General features: G+C 37.7%; 1 protein-coding gene and 1 non-coding gene across 4 annotated transcripts in view; both read right to left on the bottom strand.

The window, feature by feature from the left end:
* The window catches only part of HPSE2 (heparanase 2 (inactive)), a 536,390-nt gene that overhangs the window by 93,846 nt on the left and 416,449 nt on the right, over positions 1-26,095 (bottom strand). The gene's annotated exons all lie outside the window — the stretch shown is intronic.
* Positions 3,780-3,898, bottom strand: LOC120610011 (5S ribosomal RNA). The gene has a single exon (XR_005654863.1). It is a non-coding gene; the product is annotated as a 5S ribosomal RNA (ribosomal RNA).

The raw sequence follows: 26,095 nt of genomic DNA, 5'->3' as shown, positions 1-26,095 counted from the left end.
CAAAGCTATCATTTAGAGTCGAAGGACAGATAAAGAGCTTCCCAGACAAAATAAGCTAAAAGAATTTAACAACACCAAGTCGGTATTACAGGAAATGTTGGAGGGATCTCTTTTAGAAGAAAAAATATGTGTCAAAAACATAAAGAATGGTAATAACTACATTGCTATCAACAAGTAGCTCAAATGGAAAAGAAATAAGTTGTCCAACCAAAAGACAGAGTGGCTGAATGGATAAGAAAACAAGACCCCTACATATGCTGTCTACAAGAGACTCACTTCAGATTAAAAGACATACCCAGACTAAAAGGAAGGGGATGGAAAAAGATATTGCCTTGATGAATGAAATAATTCAGATAGAGAAAGACAAATATCACATGCTTTCATGTATATGTGGAACCTAAAGAACAAAATAGACAACAACAACAAAAACAAAAATAAACTCATAAATACAGAGAATATTTTGAGGGCTATGAGATGGGAGGGTGGTTGCAGGGGATGGCGAAAAAGGGCAAAGGGATTAAGAAGTACAAATGGATAGTTATAAAATAGACATGCAGATATAAAGTGTAGCATAAGGAAAATGGTTAATGATGTAATAAATATGTAAGGGGGAAAGGGGTACTAGATTTAGTGGAGTGATCACTTTGTGAGTTATACAGATCTCAAATCACTATGCTGTACGACTAAAACTAATATGTTATTGTATGCCAACTATAATTGAAAAAAACTCATTGAATTGTACAATGTAAAGACAACCAACTAATTGTCTATTATATTTCAATGAAGTTGGAAAAATGTAATGATAGAAAACAATAATAAAAAAAGGTGTGTTAACCTAGATGCATAGAAACAATGGACAGGGCTCACCTAAAACAAAGATAAACATTTTACTAAATAATGATATGCCTGGGGCATGACTACCTACCATGACTTGCCCAGTTAGAAATTTATAAACAAACAAACAAACAAACAAACAAACAAAAAACAGTTGTGTTTTCTCCCTAAATCTGTCAGACCAATGGTGGTTGATTTATATATATATATGAAAACTGATAAAATATTAAGAGAGTTGTTATTTCCATGAAAACTAAGTTGAATGTTTTAGAAAGACTTGACATAGGAGAGGCCTACTAAAAAGAAAATTGTTGTTGATTTAGATGTAGACAAGAGCTAGGAAAATATAAAACTATGTAAGGGTTCTGAACTCAGATTTTTCTCGAGTATCTTAAAATCTGGCTCTACTTCAAAGAAAATGAAATTAGAAAAGGTCAAATGGAGTCATATACATTTTGGATTAGTATTCTTTTCAATTGTGTAAATACTAAAACTACAAAACCGATAAGCATATATACTTTGACATGCCGTTTTGCAGAAGGAAATCCCAACATATTTTAAGACTTTCAATTTTTTAATCCCTAAAGCTCTCAATATATCCAGTATAGAATTTTTAAAAGATCTTGAGCTCAACTTTAGGACTCAAATAGATAATTCATGTTATTTTGGTTCTTTAACATTTCTATTCATATAAAGAAGGAATTAATTTTACTGAGCTATAAATGGCCATTTCATAAAATAATATATTATCTATTAATATTAGGTGGTTAAAAATGTCAATTGAATAAACCATGTGAAATTCATGTAAGGAAGCATTAGTAAATAAGCACAGAAATTGTAAGCTTTGACCCTTAAGTCAGTTGTACTAAAACCTGAACGAAAGAACACTGGAACTGGGGTGAAAGACCCAGTTCCAGAATCATCTCAGCCATGTGGCTTTAGGCAAGTCAAAACCTTTTCTGAGACTCATTTTCTTCATTTGTAAAATGGGAATAAATAGCAAATGCTTACATGTCTAAAAGGATTTTTAAGAGAGCGAGAAAACACTAATTTTTTTAAATTTTGAAATTATTAGAGATTCTTAGGAAGTTGCAAAAATAGTACAGATTGGTCTCATGTACCCTTCATCAAGTTTCCCTTAATTGTTACATTTTAACTAACTATAATTCAATATCAAAACCAGGAATTTGACATAGGTATAACATGTATGTAGCTATATACCATTTTATCCCACCTGTACATTTGTGCAACCACCACCACAATAAAGATATAGAATTGTTCCACCAAACAGATTTCCCTCATGTTAATCCTTCATAGTCACTCTCACCCTACACTCCCCACCATCTCTAATCCCTGACAACCATAAATATGATTTCTATCTCTATAATTTTGTTATTTTAAGAATGTTAAATAAATAGAATCATACATTATTTGACTTTTTCACATTGGCCTTTCTCACTCAGCATGCTACCCTTGAAATCCACCCAAGTTGTTTTATGTGTCAATAGTTCAACTCTTTTCATTGCTGAGTAGTATTTCATGGTATGGATATACCACAGTTTAAGCATTCACCTATTGAGAGACATTTTGGTTGTTAACAGTTATTAATTATTGCCAATGAAACTTCTATAATTACTGAGTTGTATGGTAAGTGTGTACTTAGTTTTCAAGAAACTGCCAAACTTATTTCTTGAGTGGCTATCCCATTCACTGTTTCTCTGCAATGTGTGAGTCATTGTTTCTCTGCATCCTCATCAGCAGTATAAAGCATTTGAAGCAGTAAAAGGTACACAAATCTGAGGCAGGTTGTTATTATTCACAGAATGTAGAAATGCCAATTTTTCTCTCTCTTCTAAGCTCTTGAAACTTCTATGTATTGGGCCATTTTCCTAGGTTGACCAATAGGAAAAACAGAACGTGGTTATGTTGAAGCTAGGTAGATAATGGGATGACATGTCCTGCTGAGTAGAGTCAGGAAGTGGGAGGCAGAGAAGAATGTCCTATTCAGATCCTGGGGTGATAGTCTGACAAGTGGGGTTACCTTAAATCATTCACATTAGATTCTATTTGTAGCTCTCAGACTCCCAGCCATGATGAAACCATTATAATCTCAGGAGGGGGCAGAATAGCAGACTAGCTTTTTTTTTTTTTTCCTTTTTTCTTTCCTTAGATGTGAATGGGGAAAGCATGAAGAAAAGAATTTAGGTGACATTTCCCATTATAGTGTGTCCTACTTAAATTAACCCAACACAAACCTAGAAATATAATATTTGTCATGGCAGATCTACATGCTAGGTTAACATACTAGGTCATATGGATTTATAGGTTAATAGTATCAATTTAATTTAAAAAATAAAATATTAAAACAATAATTACAGGACACAACAGCTGGGGACTAGAACTGTCTGAAAGCATTTTAACTCAAGTATCTGGCGGCTGATGTTGGCTGTTGGCTGGGACCTTAGGTGGGCTATTGGTTGAAACACTTACTTGTGGCCTCTCCATGTAGTCTCTCTGTGTAGGCTAGTTTGTGCTTTTTCACCACATGAAGGCAGGAACATAAGAGTAAGTGTCCTAAGAGAACAAAGCAGACTGCCTAGTATTTTAATGGTCTATTTAAAAAAATATTTGTGTTGAAGTCTTGGAGGTCACATAGTGTATCTTGCACTGCACTCTATTAGTGGAGGCAGTCACAGTGCTATACCCAGATTGAAGGAGAAGGAACATAGCATCCTTTACTCTGGGAGGAGTGTCAGGTCACAAGTCTACTTCTAGGATTTTGGCTGAGTGAATTTTCATTGAGCTAAGTCCATGTGGGAACAGCTCTATTTCTGAGAAGAATCAGCTTTCTTTATTTTTTATTTTTTAGGCAAGATGACCCTTGGTTGACCTCACTGATTGCAAGGAACTTGTCAGCCTACAATCCCTTATTTTTTAATTTTTTACACCTACAGCACCCGGTCTTCCTAGGTGGTCTCCCGTCCAAGTACTAACCAGGCCCAACCCTGCTTAGCTTCCGAGATCAGATGGGATCGGGCTTGTTCAGGGTAGCATGGCCATAGACAGCTCTCCTTTTTCTAAATGTCTGATTTTGCTGTTGTTGGGAACTTCTGGGATGGCAAGGGAGCCTTTGGATGGGCCTGACAGCACTTCTTCCCATGAGGCTGAGCAGATCTCTCACCCTAAAACAGCTTTTTGAGGAAATGATATGCCAGGGATGTGGGGTTGAGGGCTGACTTCCCTAACTAATGCTGTTCATAAGGGAAACAACCAGGGTAAGCAGGTTTTATACCAAGTTATGGGCTATTTGGATCAAAAGGATCTCTTAAACTCGAAAGATGAAGATGGGGAAAAAATACAAAGCATTGTTTGTCCACAACTCACTCTTATATAGAATGCTAAGCAGAAAGACAAGGAGATTTTTGGGTGAGAATTCAAATTTGTGAAAATCCTATTTAAATGAGCGTGGCAACCTGTTCTATAAAATCAATTAATGAGTTGTAAACTGTCAATAATCCAGGAATTTCCTATTAACTGAATGTTGCACATATGAGGTGCTCAGAGTAAAACATTGAGAACAAGTTTTGAAATTACTTAAATTTAAAATTCAGGAACATGAGAAGAAAAGAGTAAAGCAAGTCTTAGACTGTACAGAATATCTTCTCTCTGCTCTACCACCACCTCCCACCCCACACACATATGCATAGTACCACCTGGAGAACTACTCAGTCCATGAAATTCAGTTTGATGTCACCTCCCAGAGAGCGTTTCTCTCTGTCCACACTGAGCTACTTACCTCTTCCTTGATGCTTCTGCAGCTCTCGGTACATTCTTACACTGAACACACTGAATTCTAATATGTTGTTTATGTGTCTGTCTCTGGAACCAGACCGAGAGATTTTCGAGGGTAGGAATGATAACATCCATCTTTGTAATCCACAAATTACAAATTACACAGTGCCCAGGATAGAAGAGGAAATGAATGAATGAAGAATGAAGAAAAGGTAGGGAGGTGAGTAAAGAAGGCAGAAAAACAGGCAAGCAGGAAAGAAAGAGAATGGATGGATAGGTAGATGGCATATTTTAGTTCCCTGAACAAACTTTAGATCTCTAATATAGATTATATAAGGAGTCTCTAGAATTCTTAATTATTCAAGTTATAGTGTCAATTGGTCTTGTTTTTCTTATATAGTTCTCTTATATTTCATACCATCTTTCTGTTGACAAAGAGGTAAACCCAGACAACATGCCATTACAAGTTGTAGTTTCAAATACTTTTATAAAGTATTGTTATAATTATTTGCTTATTATTCTTCTTCCTCTTTTCACAGTCTATCTATTTTTTTATATTAAAAGATTTTCAACATTTAAAAACAAAATGTGTGTTGTGTGCCCCAAGAATATAACATCTGGCTATAAGTAGTTTGTAAAAGTCAGTCTTTTCTTCTTAATGAAAAAAACAATTTTTCCCTCGAGAAATTCTTTTTAACTTACTACAACCTATTGTGAGTTTTAGAGCCTCCATGAACTCAGAGGTTTGATAAAAATTAACCTTTTAATGCCAGTGCTAGGATTACATAACAAACTTGTAGCAAATTTAGATTAAAATGATACACTTTTTTACTCTTAGGTTAACATTTTATTCACAGTACCTATAGCTGTTAGAATATATAAGCCATCATTTACCATGTTTATGTAAATTAACATCAGTGGTGTTCCACATGTAGGGTGGTGGGGGAGTCTGCGCTGGGTATAGGCATCGAGGGGGTGTATTATGTGTAGAGATTTAAAAAACCATAATAAAACCAACTAAAAGTCAGTCTGCTTTTTATTATCACCATGTGCCAACAATTCTAAACATTGCCAGCGATAAAATACTCCTCCTTGAAGAAGTCTTTTGTTGGTTAACTTCGAAATAACTGCAGTGGTTATTGTTGACTTATAATAATATATATATAAGCTTCAAATTAGCACATTTTAATCAATCAGGTTAGTAAACATTGCATTCTACATGGAAGTTAATTCTGAGTACTCCGTTATTCAGTGGATTCCCTACAAACACAGAGTTGGCAACCCATGTTCCTTTTGCAAATAAGTTTGTTAACAGTGCTGGCTGTTGGGAATTGTGCAAGCTCTCTTCCAGCCAGCAATTCACATCACCAACCCCTGTGGTACTGCATATTCCTAAATTTAAACTGGAGCTTCTAAAAAAAAACCCAGTGATTGCTCAATGATCCTAAAGATGAAAAAACAGAACTAGTGTTATTTCAGTTCTGTCATTTTATGTGTTTAAAATTGAAACTGTAAAGCAAAGCTGTGAGGTGTACTATTCCCGTTTGACAGATGCAAATTTTAGTTTATACTAAAATCTTTTACTGAATTTGAACAGTCTCTTTAAATAGAAATATCTTTAAAATAGAAATGTATTTACTTTAAAATTTTTTCAACGGTTTTAAAACTAAAAAAAGGAATTGAGAAAATAATTTATAATTATCACTACAAATAATTGTCATATTGAGGAAAGGAGATGTTAAAAATGATCCCCGTCTGGGTGTTGAATGCACTGAACACGCGCCTGCGTGACTTGGCTGCTAGGGAAAGCCTAGGCAGTGTGTGAACCAGGCAAGGTTGGTGTGCCCATTCATTAGCTCCCCAGGCACTTCCTCTTTCAGGGCCCGCTCCTTCCCATTCCTCATCCCATTCCTCACCAATCCAAGGTTCCTTTTCTGAACTTTCACTCTCAGCAATCAGTTAATGTATTCTTTTATAGCTTGACTCTCACCAAAGAGTATTTATATTTTAAGGGAACCTTTTTTTTTTAATAGCTTTATTGAGATATAATTCACATATCATATAATTCACCCATTTAAAGCATACAATCCAATGGTTTTTGCTATGTTTACAGAGTTGTGCAACCATCATCAAAATCAATTTTAGAATATTTTCATCACCCCAAAAAGGAAAGCCCGTATGATTGATAGTCACTACTCATTCCCCCAAACTTATCCTCTCTCCCAACCTACTAGTCCCAGGCAACCACTAATCTGTTTCCTGTCTCCATATATTTGCCTATTCTGGACATTTCATAAAAATGCGATCATACGATATATGGCCTTTTGTGATTGGCTTCTTTAACTAAGCCTAATGTTTTCAATTTCATCCATGTTGTAGCATGTACAATAATTTGTTCTTTTTATTGGCAAATAGTACATTTTAATCAACATAGCACATTTTATTTATCTATTTATCAGTTGACGGATATTCTACTTTTTAGCTATTGTGAATAGTACTGCTATGAATCCAAGTATAAACTTTTGTGTAGACATATGTTTTTAATTCTCTTGGGTATATACTTAGGAGTAAAAATGCTGGGTCATATGGTAACTCTATATTTAACATTTTGCAAAACTGTAAAACTGTTTTCCAAAGTGGCTGCACCATTTTACATTCCCATCAACAATGCATAAGAGTTCCAATTTCTCCACATCTTAACAGAAGCCTTTGAAAGCAGGGAGAGGAGAAGGAGGGTGAAGGGGATGGACACTTGTTGAGCACTGAACTATCCAAAATATATTAATTCCAAAACCTGGGCAATTTTCATTGAGTTATCCTGAAAGTCAAAAAGCCTTCACTGGATGACTCTTCAGCCATGAAAGGACAGGAAGAAGGAATCAGGTGGTTGGGTGGTAAGAACCCAAACTGTATACCTACACAGCTTTCTGTCTACAGTAACTTGACTTTATCAACCTACTGTCTTCATCAATATAACTTTATTACTCCAGGAAATTCATGCCCAGGAATGACAGAAGTTGGAAATAATTTAATTGTGCATTCCAGGAATGTCCTGGAAGACTCATCAACCCATCAATAGAAAAAGCAAACAGTTTATACCCCAAGACTCCTTTGAACCCCTCACCCCAAAATCCTTACCTGGCTGTCACCAATACTAAACTATTATATCATGATCCTTACCCTATCCTAACCAAGCTCCCACAATGAAAGACCCACCCTAAGGCAGACTTGAAAAATCTTATAAATATCCTTTATGACTTTGTCCTTCCCACTCAGAGATGCTACCAAGATTCTGTTTAGATAAGGTTTTCCTTATCAGCAAAAACAAACTCAGTTTGTGTTATCAACAGGCTGCTTTGACGATATTCTGGGGAGCTAGCATTCAACAGTGGATATTTGTGAAAGAAAGCCAGCAATCCCAAGTACATGCGTAGACAGGTGTCTTGCCTTCCTAACTGAAAGGCCAGACCTGCCTGGGAATGAGCAGTAAAAAGGCTCCTGTATTAAAACAGAGAGTGTAAAAAAAGGTACAAAATACTGTGGTAGTAAAATGAGAAAAGTAAAGACAGAACAAAATTTAAATTTTCTATAAGAATACAAGTTCTCATAGAGGTTTCCAATAATCTGATGACTCAGTCACTCAAAAACAAACAAACAAAACACCTTGCCGTTTTATCCGATGCTACCAGGTGGTGGTGGTAGTGTGACAAAGCCATGACTAGAATGCCTTAAGTCACAAGGTTTGCCCTGAATTTGGGATTAGCTGCTATGTGGAAAGTGACCATCAGTAAGAAAAGTGCCACATTATACCATTGACTCTTCTTTATTCTAAAAATTGTTCTAGAGTAGTGTCTTTTAAAAGGAACAATTGCTTGATGATTGTTTGACGCTGATTGTCTTTTATTAAAGAGGTATGTTTTTAGTAAATGACAATGTGTTAATGATTCAATGAGGAGGCCAGAAGCTGCCACCACCCTGGGATAAAGACCTACTTCTCCCTTAAGTTTTGCTTCTGTTTTGTCTCACCCGTAAGGTTGGCTCAGTAACGTAGCACACGTAGGGATATTGTTATTTATGGCTTTTGCTATATTTGTTTACCTTGCCAGAGGTGTTTAAATTAAATTATAAGAAGGCCTCAATTCTCTTTCCTACCACCCCTCTATCAAAGATCCTTCTTCTTTTCTGTATAAATAAATTATAGATGAGAAACAGAAACAAAGCGAAAGAAGACAGGCAGTTTACTTCAGGGAGCGTAAGGAAATCTCTGGCTTTGCTTTCTGCATAAAAGATTTAGCTGTCACCAAACTCTTTTTTTTGTCTTTCCCAGAAATTATTTAACTTTTTAGTTGGAAATGAGTATAACTTACTTTTCATGTAAGTTCTCACATATTTGTTTTGCTACTATTTTACTTGAAATAACTGAAGGTAGAGGATTGGAAAAAGTCAGAAGTTTTCCTAAAATTACATTTCTTCAAGGAGATGGGCATACCTTGCTATGGGAGCATATTTTTCAAACTAAAAACGGCCTCATTCTTTGCCCACGTTTCCTTCTGAGAAATTTGTGATAGGGCTTATTTGTTTAAAAGGCATTTGTAGGAAAGGACAAAACTTTTCCTTTACTCTCTGAGGTTTACCGTCTGGGGCCTCGTATGGCAGAGGGGAGGGGGAAGCCTTTACAATGGGAAATTTATGTCCTGTTTTTAAGCCAATAGAGGGACATAGACAGTTCTTTCTGTATTTATTTGCTGCCTCCTAATTGCTTTCAGCCCCAAATAATCCTTATGCCAAAGTGGCATATTTTGGGGTGGCATATTTGGAGTCTCTTCATCTTCATCTCTTATCTACTTACACAGAATGAAGCTTTTCTAATTTTTAATCAAGATTATGGCATCTTATAAAAAAAATAGAGAGGAGTTCATAACTGTGCTATTTAATTTCAGTCACATCTCTATTATAAAATTGTAAGGTAAAGGATTCATGTATAATAATAACATGGACAATTTCATGCCTCAATATTCACCATGCAAATCTTAGCTCCTCAGATGGTTCACTGTTTCCAAATACACCATATTTTGATATGCTTCTCATTTTATGAGTCATTTCTTCTCCTTAGAGCACTCTTTTCCCTCCACCATCAGCAGCTATCTCCTACCATCGCTGTTTATCTAGTGAAATCCTGTTTAGTGAGGTACAATGCCTTTGGGCCCCAAACGTCACTGACAAGGCCACTATCACATATTCATTATCCATATCTACTAGAATTATCCTAATATTTTTTAAAAAATACTTTTTAACGTAAATAAGTATATAAATCAGAAACTTCCAATCAAATTATATAAAATTTTAAAAAGCACCATTTTCCATAATTAGAAAGTAACCATAAAAATAAATACTATGAAAAAGTGCATTTTAAATTCTCGCTAGAATGCTACCAAATGCTCTGAGCCTGAGGCTCATTGTAAATGAGAGTTTGGCAAGATTAAAGAGGTATAAGGACATATTCCATCAAACTGAAACTTTCTCTCATCCTTTAAAAAAGAAATGAAATGGGAGTAGTTCCCCCACTATGGGGTTCAGTGTTATGTAATGTTATGCCCTGGTTCTCCTAATCTCATCTGCAGCACACCTAGGTTCCGCTCCCCACGGGAGTGTGGCAGTGGTGCCTGTCTCACACTTTGGAAAATGACGGTGCAAGAGAATGACGGTAGACTTTGGAGCCAGATTGTTCTAGGCTCGAATCTGAGCTTTACCATTTATAAATTTGGGTTTGAACAGGTCACTGAACCTCTGTGAGCTTCACTTTTTACTTCTTCTTAAGTAAGTAAGATCTATCTCAATGGATGCTATGAACTGAACGTTTGTGTCCCCCCTCAAAATCAATAAGCTAAAACCTAATCCCCAATGTGATGGTGTTAGAAAGTGGGACCCTTGAGAAGTTTACTGAAGCCCTCATGAGTGGAATCAGGGACCTTATAAGAGACCCCCAAGAGATCCCTCAACCCTTTAGTCATGTGAGGACGCAGAGAAAAGACAGCCATCTATGAACTAGGAAAAGAGCCCTTGCCAGAAACTGAATTTGCTGGTGTCTTGATCTTGGACTTCCCAGCCTCCAGAACTGTGAGAAATAAATTTCTGATAAGCCACCCAGTCTATGGTATTTTTGTAATAGCAGGCTAAATGGACTAAATGGGATATTTTGAGGATTCAAGATAAGTATATATAAGGTGGTTAGCATATGATAGGTCTTAATGAATAGTCGCTTATATTAATATTATATTTACCAGCATTATCATTACCATTCTTCAATGTGTAAACTGAATGTCATTCTCTCTGCAAAAATGCTTTCTGCCCTGAAATTTCACAATGCTTTGAACATAGTTTCATTTTGATAGAATAATTTATGTCTGTCTCACCAGTTGTTTGGTGAGTTCTTCAAAGGCAGGGTGTCATTTCAGCCTGGCAAAGCAGACATTGATTGAAAGCCTACCTTGTTCAAAGTTTTTTGAGCCATATCATTATTTGAAAATATCTGCAAATTTAGTTATCATGAGACAGAGTACTTAAGTGGGTTACGGACACATCTTTAGAACAGTTGCTCAAGAAACAGCCTATTACATGCTGAACTAACTGGTGTATTTTTCCACTTTATAAATTAAGAGACACTTAAAGCCAGAGAATTTTCCACGATGGCCCTAGCATGTCCTTGCCTGCCACAGCTGTTCCTCTCTGCTCTTAATAAATTCAAATTGCTCAAACAATGGCTGCTAACTCACAAGTACAGTTCCTCCCTCTTCTGAGAACTGTCTTGAACCAACTATTCCTGAAACTAGCTGGACTTCCGCTAATTCCTCCTGTTAAAGTCCTGTTAAAAACTTCTGCCCTCCCTCCCCAAGTTAGAATACGCCTTTGGAACTCTCTTTCTCCTGGCATTTTTGAATAAAGAATAATGTTAATGTACTCTGGTTGATTTTCTTTACAGAAGGCAGTAAAGTATACTGAGAATGACATTTGAGATCTAAAACCAATGTATTTTAATGTCTTAAAATAAAATATTTCACTGAGAGAAAAGAATATATAAAATGACCAATTTAATTTCACTCTCTGTAAATCTTGTTGCCCTTCATCTCTATATAATGAATCAAGGACATTCGTGCTTCTTTAGAAGGTCAGACATCACTTACAACAGAAGAGTCAGAGCTCAGATTTGAGTTTCAAATTATTCTTAAAAAACTGAGGCAAAGATTTAGAAAATAGGTTTCGTTAGGCACTGCCCGTCCCCTCCTTGCTCTCCTCCCCCCAATTGTTAAAGCTTTTGTTAACACAGCAAAACTTAGAGGTCCGAACATAAAGTTTCACTGGAAGCCTTTCACTTTCACTGTAGAGAGCACTGAGGATATGACTGACATAGGCAAAGTTTGGAGGGGATGAGTCCGGGGTTAGGAAGTTGCTTGGATCGCAGAAAAGAGATCTAGTGTTCATCTCTCTAGTCCTCAGGCAGGAAGAAGAAACTGAAAGAAGCGCATACATGTGTCCTACTTTTCATAGGGAACTTGCAGGAGACATCACATACTAACCAAGGGCAGCTACGATGGCACAGAAATGATGTGATTCTGCAAAAGGAGGGTCTGAGTCAGTGCTTCCTGTCTGCCATGACCTTTGCTTTCCTGCAGGAGATCCACAAGTTCCCGTGTGCTCTGTAAAGTCACAGAGAATTGCTGAGGGAACTAGTGTTCTAGAATAATCTTGGTGACACTACAAGGAAGTCTCAGAATATGCGGAGCTTAACAAGGAGCAATGGTAATGCACAGGCTCAATAGCAGGTGCCAATATGAAACTGAAAAAAACCTAGCAGCACCCACTATCCCTCAGAGAATACCAGGGTAGTGCACCAAGTAATCAGGGGGAATGACTGAGTGAACGTTGGTGAGTACTCAGATGACAGAACATGTGGCTCCTCCCCATTACCAGCACATGAGATCAGAATCCCCTTGTACCCAGATGGCATCTAGGAGGAAAAAAAAGGAGAACGGGATGGAAACTCTGAAAAGTCTGTGAAATTACCAGGAAGAAAAGATTAAGTTACTTTTAATTGGAAAGTTGATTTCTGTTGTTGTGTTTTGTTATTCTCAAGGAGGGTTAAGGGCTTATGAGCAATCAGTGAGTGAAATAAAGTTTGTTTTTTAAATATCTGAGTTGCATGTAGAGTATAAATTCAAGCTCTCCTGTTAAAATAACATAGTGGTTAAGATGAAGTGCTCTCAGATTGGACTTGGGCTTTAAATCCTGGTTCATCACTTTTTGCAGGAGATGAAATCCTCTGTGCCTTATAAGAAATCTACGCCCTATAGAAGAAATCTAAACTCTCTTATAAATGACAGGCTTTCACACGTTGGAAGATAACCTTCATGTCACCTGCAAGTTTGCCCTTCTTTAGCTTAAATTCCCCAGGGCTTTCATACTTATTTCATATGGTTCACAGTCCCTTCATCATCCAGACTGTTCTCCCTAGAAGCATTTGCAAGTTGTCTATTTTCCTTTCACACTCATTCCACACTGTTGTTTATCACTTCTTGATAAGACTTCACTTTTTCCTCAGCCTTGATTGGAATGGTTCTTTTCATTCCCCTTGAATCCTCATTTTTGACAAACTCCTCATGGAATTACTGCAGAATTTAGTCATTCTGTCAGGAAAAGGCCTCTGGCAGCTGTGACTCAACTATCCAGATGTTCACAATTTTCCCTGCCTTGCCTCCATTAAGCCAGCAGATTTAAACAAAGAGATGAATTAAATTAAAAGGTTAGCTCTTGAGTCCAAGCCTTTGGTCACTACTTCTCTACAAAGCAAAAATAGAAAAGTAAGAGAAAAAATAAGGTAGGCATGTCTGCAGGTCCGAACACTAAATCCCAAAGCCTAGTGTCCTTTCTCCTAACCAAAGATAACTTTTCATTCTCTACAGTCCTTTAAGAAGAGAGAAGCAAACATCCTGCCATTGAGAATCTCTGGTTATGCTTTTAGGGGTTATATCATTTAAAAATTGTACTATTTAAATATCACTCCTTATTCTTTCACCATGGAATTTTCCTTTTGATTCAGGATTCAGCAGTCACAATAGTGGCTGCGAATTATATGTCTAGGTTAGAGTCACATGTGCCATCTGCTGATAGGCATGTCACCTCAGCTTTCTCTAATATAGAAGCATGCAGTTAATGGAAATCTGTACCCCAAGTTTAGATATACTCAGAATTAGATGTCAACTTCATTGTGAGATGGCTTTCTCCTCACCAGGGAAAATAATATTTATGACAAAGCAGTTTTTAGATAGAGTACAACATAGTGGTTAAACAGTGAGTTCTGGAGACAGATTGCCTAGATTTGAATTCCAGCCCCTCCATTTACTGGCCAGTAGGCAAGTCACTTAATCCCTCCATACTTGATTCTCTGCCTTTAAAATGAGAGTACTAATATCTACCCCACAGTGTTGCTGTGATCATTAAATGAGCTAAGACATAAAGTGCCGAGAACATATGATCAATACAATCAACAATGAGTTATGTTGAGACTTTCAACAAGCTATAGTAATCTTCTTCCCTATAGAGTTAAACCAGTCAGCTATGAAATCACTTAAATATAGGAAGAATACTGAATTAGGGGTCAAAAGAACAAGACGAGTCCCTGACACTGCCATATGCTCCAAATTATTTGTCATCTCTGTGATTCAGTTTCTTCATCTATACAAATGAGACAGTAATACTGTCTGGTAGTTACTGGGAAGATTATGAGACAATTTATATGGAGCACCATGTAAATGGCAAAGCATTATACAAATGTAAAAGACTGTCTGTTATCATTGATCCTTATTATTTTTCTCACACTTCATTGGGTATCTAGAAAACCAGGATACCCTACCTCCTAGAAAGCAATAGATTATTTTCTTCAACTCTCTTTTCTAGACTCATAGAAAACCTCTTTGTATTTTCTTGACATTAGGTCATTTGGTCTTCATGCCAATTTACTTGTATAACACTGCAAAACATGGCCTACTTTCCAAGGTCAGAAATTGACTATAATAATGATACTTTAGTTTGGCCTATTTGGATGGATATCTAACCTCTTCAAAAAGTATTTTCAAATGACAAGGAAGGATAAAACACTTCTCAGAAGGCCTCCTATGAATGGCCCATGCTGTACTTATGACTTCAAACAAAGATTGTGTTCTTCCCTACTGAAGGCAATCATTTGAACTTGAGTTTCAGTTTCTCTTGTTTTGGAATTCAGACTCCATTTTGCTTCTGTACTCTATGCTCAAAGACTACTTTCTTGACTTTGGTCATTTATTTCCTTGAGTCATCTGGAAAAATTAGTCTAATTTTTGCCAAACCCTTCTTCCATCAAGAAAATCTTGATATGATCCAAAGCAAAGGCTTTGTTTTTTATTCTGTGGGCAATGAGTACCATTTCATATTCCACAGTCTAGGGCTTTTTCTCTTGTATTCTCAGGAATAAGAATGACCAGTCTTCTATTACATGGGCCATGCCAACTAGAAATCACCCTGAATGTCTTATAGTCTCCATAACTTTATTGGGTTCTCTCTAAAACAAAATCTCTCTGTTTCTGATTATTTTGCCCCAGGTGTACCTGGAACATACTCTCAAGCTGAATCTCATTTTCTTATTTCCTGTCCATATTTCTAACTTCCCTAGACTCCTAGATAATTTATCTATTGCACTAATATTTGTAGTTAAAGAAGTATAGAACTGCTCTTTCTTAGTCTTTGGGCTCAGGAAATATCTCCAATCATTTTTCAATCTTTTGTGGTCCACAGAGAACCAAAACATGCTTTTTCTGGGGAAATTTAATCCACATGTTTATGATTAATTTATATGTAAGTCATTAAATTGGTGTTTCTAAGACATTTCATTTGGCAAGCTACCTCTCTCTCACCCTTCAAACCTCTTTTTAAGTCTTATTTGAGTTGGTATGGAACCATTGCATCCAGGTGCTTTTCAGAGCTGGCAAAACATTTAGAAAATTAATCCTGGATATATGTGAGATTACATTTTGTCCATGTTACAGTTGATACACTACTGCCTGAACGGTAGGTATGTTATGGTACAAGAGAGTGATTAAATGGAGTGGGCCTCCATTTCCTCAACAGAATTTATAATCAGTGTCCCTTGAGGCAGCAGCTGTAACTATTCCTCAGAGTGCGGTAGACTTTTAATACCTTATTCACCCAAAATTCAATTTAATCCCCAGCCAAATTCATAATCTTTGCTTATATGCTAAGCATAGTAAGTCATAATATTCCCTGCCTTCGATTTTCTCATTTTCTAAAAGGAGAGATTGGTCTATGTATTTATAACTATGCTAGACATCATTGTATAGTGAGAACAAAGTATAACATATAATCAAAGTGAGAGAATCAGTGTGAGAGATTCCTGTTGAGGGCATTAGAGAAGGTGGAACTAGAGATGGATTCTAATGGACTTTGGAGCAAAGAATATTTTGTTGGGGGTAATGATGAGTCAGTAATTCCAGTGGAAGACATGTAATCTGGGTATGACTGCTTAGAAATAGAACTCAAAAGGCAGAGCAAGTCCAGATTATGGAAAGCCTTGAGTGCCATGCTTAGAAGTCAGGGGCATTGCATAGGTGATGGGGATCCAACAAAGGTTTTGAAGAAGGGGAATGGCATGACCATGTCTCTCATTGATATTGTGGAAGATTTTTTGGAAGTAGAAGAAACTATAGGCAGAGAAACCATGAGAAGGTCACTGTGATGATTCGGACAAGAGCTAAAGAGGCTCTGAGTGATTATAGAGTCTAGAGTGACAACAGTGGATGGCTTGGCTTAGAAGCAAGACAATTGCTGAGATGGACTCCAAAGGGATTAGAGATGAGCAAGGTATGAAGATAAGGTAGGCTGTAAGTAATCAGAGAGTAAACTACCTAACTCTCTGGGCCTCTGTTTCCTCAACAGTAGATTAAACTAATATCTCCAGTTGCCTTAAAGATTAAAAAAATCATGATATGAAATGACCTAGTTGCTGGCATGTAGCTGGCTCTCATTTCATGGTAGCTCAGAAGATGAAGATGATAATGAGATGTATGAACTAGGATTTCTAGAACAAATCAACACCCATGCTATTTGGATCTCTGAACGTTTTGTTATTTTACTCACAGTTCTTTCACATGTATGCTCTCTATAAACATGTAGTAATTGGCTTATTTTAAAGGCAACCAATCATTACAAAGATGTGTGGCAGTTAAAGTGATCATTAACAAAAAAGGCCATGTTTCCTAAAGGGAGTCTGAACTGCTAACTAATAATCAGAAACACCTTTAAAACAACCTGTGGGTAATTAGCACATTTGCACCAGTGATTCCCTACCCTGGCTTGAGACAGCCCAATGCAGCAATTTTTGAATGTCTATTAGGTACCAACTATGTACTTGGTGCTTAAGGAGATATATAAAGATCAGTATATCAGTTCCTATATTCAAGGAACTTACAATTTAGAGAGGGAAATATGACCAGTTTGCAAAAGACTAAACATATTTGTAGATAACACTGTGCATACCAAATGCATAAAGAGATACAGAGTCAATGTTAATGAGGTTTAGAAGCAAGAGACAAAACATTCTCTTAGGAGAATTCGAGAAAAATTCTCAGAAAGAGGCTACCTGTGAGCTGGACCTTGAAAGGCACATAGGCTTTTTTGCTGAATGTGGATATTAGGGAAGGCAACTATGGGGGATTGAAGAAATCCAATCATTCACTCACACACTCAATCCCTCTCTCATTCACCAAACCTCTATTGAGTGCCTACTATGTTTGAGGAAGACAGTTTATTAAAATAAAGTCTTAGCACCCAAGGTTTCACAGTCACTTTCAACTTAACTATTTCTCCCCTGCATGGGAGAGGAAGAGAAAGAGTGATAGACAGATGCATTGCAATACACTATGGTCAGTAGTTTATAAAGGTCCTGCTGATAGTAGCCTTAATTAAATGTTGTATGTATTAGTCAGGGTTCTCTAGAAAACCTGAACCAATAACCAGAAGATGTGTGTGTGTGTTTATATCTATATCTCTATCCTCTATCCCAATTTGAACTGTTTCAAAGAGAAAATTGACTAGATGTGGGGCTGAGGTCTCCCTGTCTCCATGAGGGACCAAAGGGCAAAAACAAGTATGCTGAGAAACTTTGGGGAAGAACTCAAACTTTAATGCTCTATTGGATAAAGGTGACTAAGTCACAATCCTACCCATTTTGTTGCAGAGGGGGCCTCCTGAATTCAACTAAAAAGGTTTGGGCAAGGTCCTTAGTAGGGAAAACTAATCTAAATTGACCTTGTAGGTGAGAGCCCTTTGGACCAATTCAATGTCCTCTTATTGTGGCTTCCAATGTACATTCCCCACTGACTGTACCTTGGTGCTGATGTTTTACATGACTGAGCTGTGAACATTCACAATGTCCAGAAGGGAATTCTCCTAATCAAGAGGAGTCACATGCAGTGGGATGTTACCCATAGTGGAGATATTCACCTGTAGTGGGACGTGTAAATCACTCCCCAGCCTGTCTTCCTGTCTCATCTTGAGTGGTCCCAGGAGGGTGAAAGGAAACCACAGCTTTGATTAAGATCTAAAAGGCAGCAGGAATAGTAAGAGGTGCAACATCTTAATATGACAGCCCTGTATCCAATGGTAATGGAACAGGAGATTTCTGGTGGATTAGTTATTACTCCTACAATCCCAGCTCTTGCAGACATTGTAACTGTAACTAAATCCACTGCCCAGACAGATGGCACTTGGTATGTTATCTTGGACATTGCCAACACCTTTCCTATTCCACTTGCTCCTGAGGGCATGGGTCAAGGTCAGTTTGCATTCATGGCAAAGCCCCCAATACATTTGTAGTGCTTTCCTGGAGGTAAAATTAATGAAGGGGTATTCATGACCTTTTGTCTTTCAGAGACACCATGGAAATGTCCTTATGTGGCTCTCCCAAACAAATGAAATGACTTTTGGATCTCCATCCATCATCACATGGGTAAATATTAGAGGATGGTCCAGCTCCTGCACAGTTTATGGTTCTTGGGCAGGAGAGGTTTTAAGAGGTCCCATATTCAAGGAGGGGGGACCTCTTACATATACACATATATAATATACATATATAATATATATGGGGCAAAATGACAACTTCAAGAAGAGTGGTAAATACTGCATTTTGCTCTTAATATATTCAATAGAAGCGTTGAAACTAACCTGCTGCTGCAGGAAATTGAAAATTTGTTTCTTTCTTTTTCCTTTCATTAGTCAATGAAAATATAAATGTACAAGAGTTTTATCTTCTGGATCATTTTATTTTACCTTGAGGCCAGCTTTTCTACTTCCTCATTGCCATTTCCATCTACCTTGGCTGCTAGGGGACAATGTCGATCTGAATTCTTGACTTGACAGAGCCATGGCAGAACCAAACAAAGGGAGAATATGAAGTAGTGATGAAGAATCAGAGAACTCAGAACCACTGGCTTTACCTTGCTGTGTTCCTTTGAGTAAATTGCTGGACCTCTCTGGGCCTCAGTTTTCTTCTCTATTAAACAGAATGGGTATGTCTCTCCTACTTGCATTATTAGGAAGCTGGAAAGGCCAGATAAATTAATAGATGAAAATAAGCTGTGGAAACTTCTAGGGGGACATAAAGAATAAAGTCAAAGAAGCCAAAGGAGAAAATTATCATTATGTAGGTTTGTGGAGTATTAAATGAGATGTGGAGGATTTGGAAGATTCTAAAACAATCCATATGTGCCAAACAACATTATTATAACTAAAATATGTCCTGTTACTGATCAGTTGTAATTAGTACCTGCCCATTGGGATGACTGTTTCCCAGGTGTTCCCATCTTTTTCAAGATGTTAGAATTTCATCCGATTCCAAGGAATAATTTTCATATATTTAGAATAGATAAAAATGGTCACATTATCATATACTTACTGTCAGGCATTGTCTTAAGCACTCAGAAGAACCTATACAGTACAATGAAGTTTTAGCATCACCATTACAGAAAAGATGGAAGATGAGGGGATCTGTCAAATGTGACACAGCAAGTGTCCAGAGTCCAGTCTCTTAAGCACCTTATACTCAATGTGCACACAGCACCTGACAATGAAAGCCTGACCTCCATATTTCCATTAGTGAGTATGCACTGCAGCCCCCAGAATCACAGTCACTGAGCATCTTTAGAATTCAGTAAGGAGTGACTATGAGCAGGGCATTATGGGGGATATAAAGATAGGAGAGGTGGCTTGTTTCTAAGGAGCTTACACTCAGAGAGAGGAAATTAGATGTACCTGAACAACTCTATCAACAACAATAACAAAAGTGATAACTGCTATGATAGGGCTACAAGAGCCTTGAGAAAAGAGGGATTACTCCCTGGGTGATTTAAAAGTGAAATAGTCATTTAATTTTAGTTTAAAAAGTTTTATAAATGTAAGCTCAGCTAGGAGGCCTGTCTGAAGGTACTGGTATGAAAATCTTGAAGATGAATCAGAAAATGTCAGAGCTGAAAGGGACCACAAGTCATCAGTTTGGGGTGCATATTAGACACACTTGGGGAGCTTTTAAAAATACCAACACCTGGGCTCCTCTACAGACCAAATCAATCAGACTCTCTGGTGGTGGTACCTAAGCACAGGTATTTTTTAAAAGCTCCCAAGGTACCATAATATGCAGCCAGGTTTGAGAATCACTGCTCTAATGAAGGAAGGTTATAAGGATTTTGACATCAAGATGAGGGCAGTGGATTCCAGAGTAGAAGACAGGTCTGCCCAAGTCAAGTTTAGAATGAGTAAAAATGATGTGTTCTATTCAATCCTTTCAAAGCATAAAACCAAATCAGAGATAAAATAAGCAGGTTGATAAAAGTTGAAAGTTAGTGAATGAGGTACCTAATAACTGATAGATCTTTAAATAATTTATAGTATAGTGCATTTAAATAAGAATTAAAAACAGAATACCTATTAATTCTATTTCTATTTTAAATACTTCTGCTTTTATTTAAATAAACAACAACACAAATGTAATGTATTATCTTTGGCTCTCAAGTTCACTCCTATCAGAGGCCCATTTGTTAGTTCCTAACCATCGTATAGACATTGTTGTGCCCTTAGTATTTGCAACTATAACATTTAAAGTGAAAAAACCTTACATTTGTCTAATTGCAGCACCCATAAAAGATCTTTGCAACTCACCAAATGGCACTCCATTTATTCCCTTTCCACTTTCTTTTGCTTCCTTCCTCCCTTCCATCCTCTCTTTCTTGTCAGATTATTTTCAGGTAATTTTCTAGTGTTTTAGGTGAACTGATAAGGTTAGAGGAGGTGCAGCTCTTCTCATTTCCAGAGCTGGCCTTATTCCTCTATTATTGGTACATGGCTTTGAGGATGTACTATGCTCGTAAAGTCAAATGCAATGAAGCTATAATTGCTTCTTCTCCTTAATTTATTTAGGTTGCTGCATGATTTGCTGTAGCTGTACTCCCTCAGTATTGCAATCTGAGAACAATATAAATGGTTGATGGCAGAGAGAGATTTTTTCAATTGTTGCTTCTCAGTGATTCACATAATGTGCTGTCATTAGCACTTTGATGGGACATATCATGGTTTCTAGGGCTTATTGGGCCATTTATAAATACCAAATGAAGGTGTTAGAGCTAGTATTGCAGTGTGGTTACTGCCTTAATTGCATTCACTGGGAAAGGCTGTCAGTATCTTCTCTGGAGGAAAATAAAATATAATTTTTAGTTTGTCTTTAACCATTTGCAGTCAATTCCTCTCAAGTGCAGGAATCACGGCTTTCCCTTTTTATTCTTCTAATTTTCCGGCAACATAATTTTTTTTTTTTAAAAATCTACTTTTCATACCTTAGTATTACTTGTGTTGATTTCCAGGTATCTGAATAGATATTCAAAGGTATATCATCTTGCCATAGTTATGTTCGTTACTAATGATAATTAGTAACTTACAGAATTTTACATTTTACCAGGTGACTTTATAAATAATAATAGTAGCTAACATTTACTGAGTGCTTAGTATGCGGTAAAAACTACACACGCATGGCCTCGATTAATCCTTACCAACAACCCTCTCAAATAGAAACTATTACTGTCTCCATTGTAAGAGAGGAAATGATGTTTATCAAAGTTTAGTAATCTGCTACTAAGTGGGAGAGTGGGGTTTGAAACTCAGGTCTGATTCCAAAGCCAATATTACTCTTAAGCACCACATTCAAATACTCCCACACCCAACCTCAGCACAGTTAGGCCCATTTTACAGAGCTGGAAATGAAGACTCAAGCAACTGGAACCTTGTGGTGCTGCACTGTGAGCCCGCACCTTCTGATTTCAGGTACAGAGCTCTGTTTCCCGAAGCAAATTCAATCAGAGTGAGCTGTTAAACTGCTGTCTGTCATTCACATCCTGTGCACACCACTCAGGTTAATAAATAAGCAAAGGATGAGTACTGGAGTGAAAAATCAGAGGGGCCTCTATTTAAAGTATTAAGGGCAAAAGAGCTGCCTGCCCAGTAAGATGGTGCAGGCACAGGCTCTGATCTGAAAAGCCAGGGTTTACAGGCAGAGAGGAGCAAAGATGCAAGTCATGCCCACTGGGCATGCAGCCCAGGCGCTTTGGCAGCTAAAGTGGAGCCAGCCTGAGCCCCAGTGATTGATCCTGCAGCCGAGGGCGCTCTTCTCTCAGCAGCTGCTGGCTGCCACAAAGGAAGGCTGTGCATGGAGAAGTTTTTGTCAGGGCCTCTAATGAGAAGATTGGGTTTCATATCACAGCTACCCCTAAACAGGTACACTCTGCTTCTTTCATCTTCCTGATGGCTCCCACGGGAAAGAAAAGAAAGAAATGAATCTACACCAAGAAACAAGTCGCAGGCTGGTTTGGCTGGGTTTTGTACCTCCCTGCTCCACCACCTCCAGCTTTGAAATTCTTTACTTTCACACATCCTTTGTGGCCACTAACAGCAATGGGAAAAACGTGCCTAAGTAACTTTTCAGAATCCATCCACCATGACTCTCTGGAAAATTAACGCCTCTGTACCTTTGTACATGCTATTGCCTTTGGCAGATCCTCCCCAGACTTCGAACTCTTCTTCCCATGGCTAACTTGCTCTTCTCCTTCAAGATCCAGCCCAGGTGTTGTCTCCTCCAGAAACCCTTTCTTGATGCCCGACCTGCCTGACAGGCTGGCTTCTGTTCCTCTCCTGCCCTGACAAAGTGCTTCTGTGGCAGTTTCTGCGGATTCATCTGATTCCTATCTACACTGCAAGCTCCCTGAGGGCAAGACAGTGTCTCCAACATCCAGCATCTAGCATGTAGCAGGAGTATAACAAGTGTTTATGAATGAACGAATCAATGAACAATAAATGAATTAGGCTGGGATAATTTGCTTAACTATTTAAAGCACTTAATCCTTTCAAAACACTCTATTTTTTTCTTTTAAAAATAGCCTTTAAATAATAAAATAAAATGCTTAAAAACTAGTCTATTTTTTCATATTATAAAAGCAATAATACTGATTATAGCAATTTTACATACAAAAAATCCACAAAGAAGAAAATAAAAACTATCTGTAATATCACCATCCAGAGAAAACCACTTTTAATGTTTAGAAGCAGTCCTTTCCAGTAATTTTTTTATGTGTACGTGTATATACAAAATCAGAATTCGATTATCATATCTAATTTTCTCAAGGATTGCAACAATATCTTTTGTAGGTAGATAGAAGAGACATTTTTTTTTATCACAATTTAAATGATGAGAAAACTGGAACCTAAAGGTACACATCTAATTAATGGCAGAGCTAGGGCTAGAATCAAGAATCCAGTCACAGGACCAGGGTCCTGCTGCTTCCCATGAAGCCTCCTAATTAGGTAGTTCTTTATACAAGAAGAAATTGTGCATCAATCCAGCATCTATGGGAAATAGGCCTGTAATTGGATGTTCTTTCTCAGGAAATGGTCAGATTTAAGCTGATCCTGTGTCTAGATCATGGCTGTGCAGTGCATAAGGGGCACTATCTAACATTTCAAAGAGAAACAAGAATGGAGCACTTAGGATCTTATCCCAGTGATAGGCTAACCAATGAAGCCAGGCAGGCACCATTAAGATTCAGTTTCTTTCCAATGGCCAAATGACATATGAACAGTGGTGGCTTGGCTCAGATCCTGTTGCTATGGGAACCACAGCCATAGGTTTAATCCCTCCATAGATTAGTGAGTTGCATTACAATCCATGACCACTGACTGTATTCCAGAACAATGTACACAGCAAGTGTTAACAAATGTACACAAGGCTGAACTGAATGTTTATTATTATTCAGCAGGGGCAGTCAGCAAAGAAGAATGCTGACAGCAAATATAAATATCCTACCAGTACGCCCAGTATAGAAAAGGCAATCCGATGTGAACTAGCTTTCTATTTTATTCTAAATAAAGGACTAAATTGTAATCCCCCAAACACAAACACACACCAGCTTGTTAGCTCTGCAGATGAGGGAACCATATCTTATTTATCTGCATGTCTCCAGAATACCTAGCACAGAGCCAGATGCGTTTGAAGTGTCAATGTTTTTTGAATTGAATTATATTTGCTAGGCTGGCGTGGGAGTTACCAAGATGTTGACTAGTAATTCACCATTCCTTTCCCTGAGAGCTCTGTAAATCAAGCTCTTAAAAAAAGCAGCAAGCTAAATTCCAAAACCCTCTCTTAGGAGAAATGCCCATGGCTGGTGGGGTCTGGACTATGTCCACTGAATGTGCAGATCTCTTCTGCACAAACATCACTTACTCCCAAGGGAGCCCATGACTGGCCGACTGGCTGTGGAGACTCACACGTTCCCTCTTTCCCAATGGCACAGGGGTCAGGGGAAAAGGGTGGGAGTTGACTGATGAAGCACTACTGAACTAAATGTCCTCCTCTTCCCAGGAGAAAAAAAATCTCACAACAGGAGGAGAGTTGGCACTTTTCTGGAGGGAAGAACCATAAAGAACAAGGGATGTAGCTGAAAATGATCTTTTCTGAAGACGTTTCTTTATTAAAGGGCCACTCTCATATTCTCTCTTACCTTAGATTGGAATGGTGCTATTGGAAATAACCTTGTCAATAACCTTCCGCTGTGGTAGAATCCTACAAACTGGGATCAAAGTTGATTGGGTGAGTGGAGGGGTAATATGGGATATGAGCTAAGATGCCATTCAGCCAAGATCTTCATTTTTTCTGAATTTATCCTGGAGCATTAGAAAAATGAAAACAAAATAGTATTTGCTAATAAAAACCTTTCCTGAAATGCACTGAGCTAGGTTTGAAGAAGCTGGAAGAGAGAATATTGATTTTTCTGGAAGGCAACCAAAACACAACTCAGTGATCTCCTAAGCTCTTTACAAACTCTCTTGAAGATTTAATCACAATATAAAATCCACGTTTTCATTGGCAGTGCTTGGTTATAAAATGTATAACTCTCTGAAGTGGCATCCTATATATACAATTCCCAGGTCTGTCTCCGTTACACCTTCTAGGGGCCTGCTGGCAAGGTCTGTCAGGTTGTGCCCTGACCTAGCCTTCTTTTCAAGGGAGACTTAGGATACACTGCCCAGCTGCCAAGTTCTCTATAAGAACCAGAATTTATCAGCATAAAGAAATATATGCTACCTTTTTAAATACTTTTACATATGATTTCTTTATTAGAGCTTGGTGTTCCAGAAATGTAGCCATCCAGCTCATTTGTACTAAATCAGTGGGATTTGCTTTAGCTTCCTATGAACTTCTGTGAGCTCTGCTGCCACCATGTATCAACTGAAGTCTCTTGTGCCATGCTTTCAAAGGAAGCCACCTGCAGCAACTCTCACTTGGGGAGAGCAAAACCATCAAGAGCTGCATCTTTAACCTGCACATAGCCATGCAAAGGTACACATAGAGTTGAGATGGAATCCAGGTTTGTCCAGTTCTGGAAATCAAGCCTGTCTAGTCACCCAAAGACCATCTTTTTTTAGCCTAGGTTTTCTTATCTCCAATTCCTTAAGTTGCCTGTTTCCATCTTCAGACCCAATTCTGAGACAAACATTGGCCTCAGACCACAGCACAGACAGCAAAGAGAGTACTTCAAAAAATAGTGCAGCATAGTGAAAAGAAAATAGGATTTAGGACTGAAAACCTCTGAGAGTTCCAGCTCTTACTACTTGCCTGACCTTGGATAAGTCATTTAATAATCTTAGTTTCTCTTCAGCAAAATAAGTATAAATAGTCATACTTATCTCACCAGGTTCTCTTCAGAGCAATTATGACAACATGTAATTATCTTGTTTCTTTGTTTATTTATTTTTCATTTCTCAGTATGCCTTACTAGATTATAAGCTCCAAGAATTCCTTGTCTTTTTGGTTCATCACAGTGGCCCACTG

Source organism: Pteropus medius, unplaced genomic scaffold, assembly GCF_902729225.1.
Source record: "Pteropus medius unplaced genomic scaffold, Ma_sr-lr_union100, whole genome shotgun sequence".
In the NCBI taxonomy this organism is placed as follows: domain Eukaryota; kingdom Metazoa; phylum Chordata; class Mammalia; order Chiroptera; family Pteropodidae; genus Pteropus; species Pteropus medius.
The sequence above is the reverse complement of the archived record's forward strand: the minus strand, read 5'-3'. Positions and strand labels throughout refer to the sequence as shown.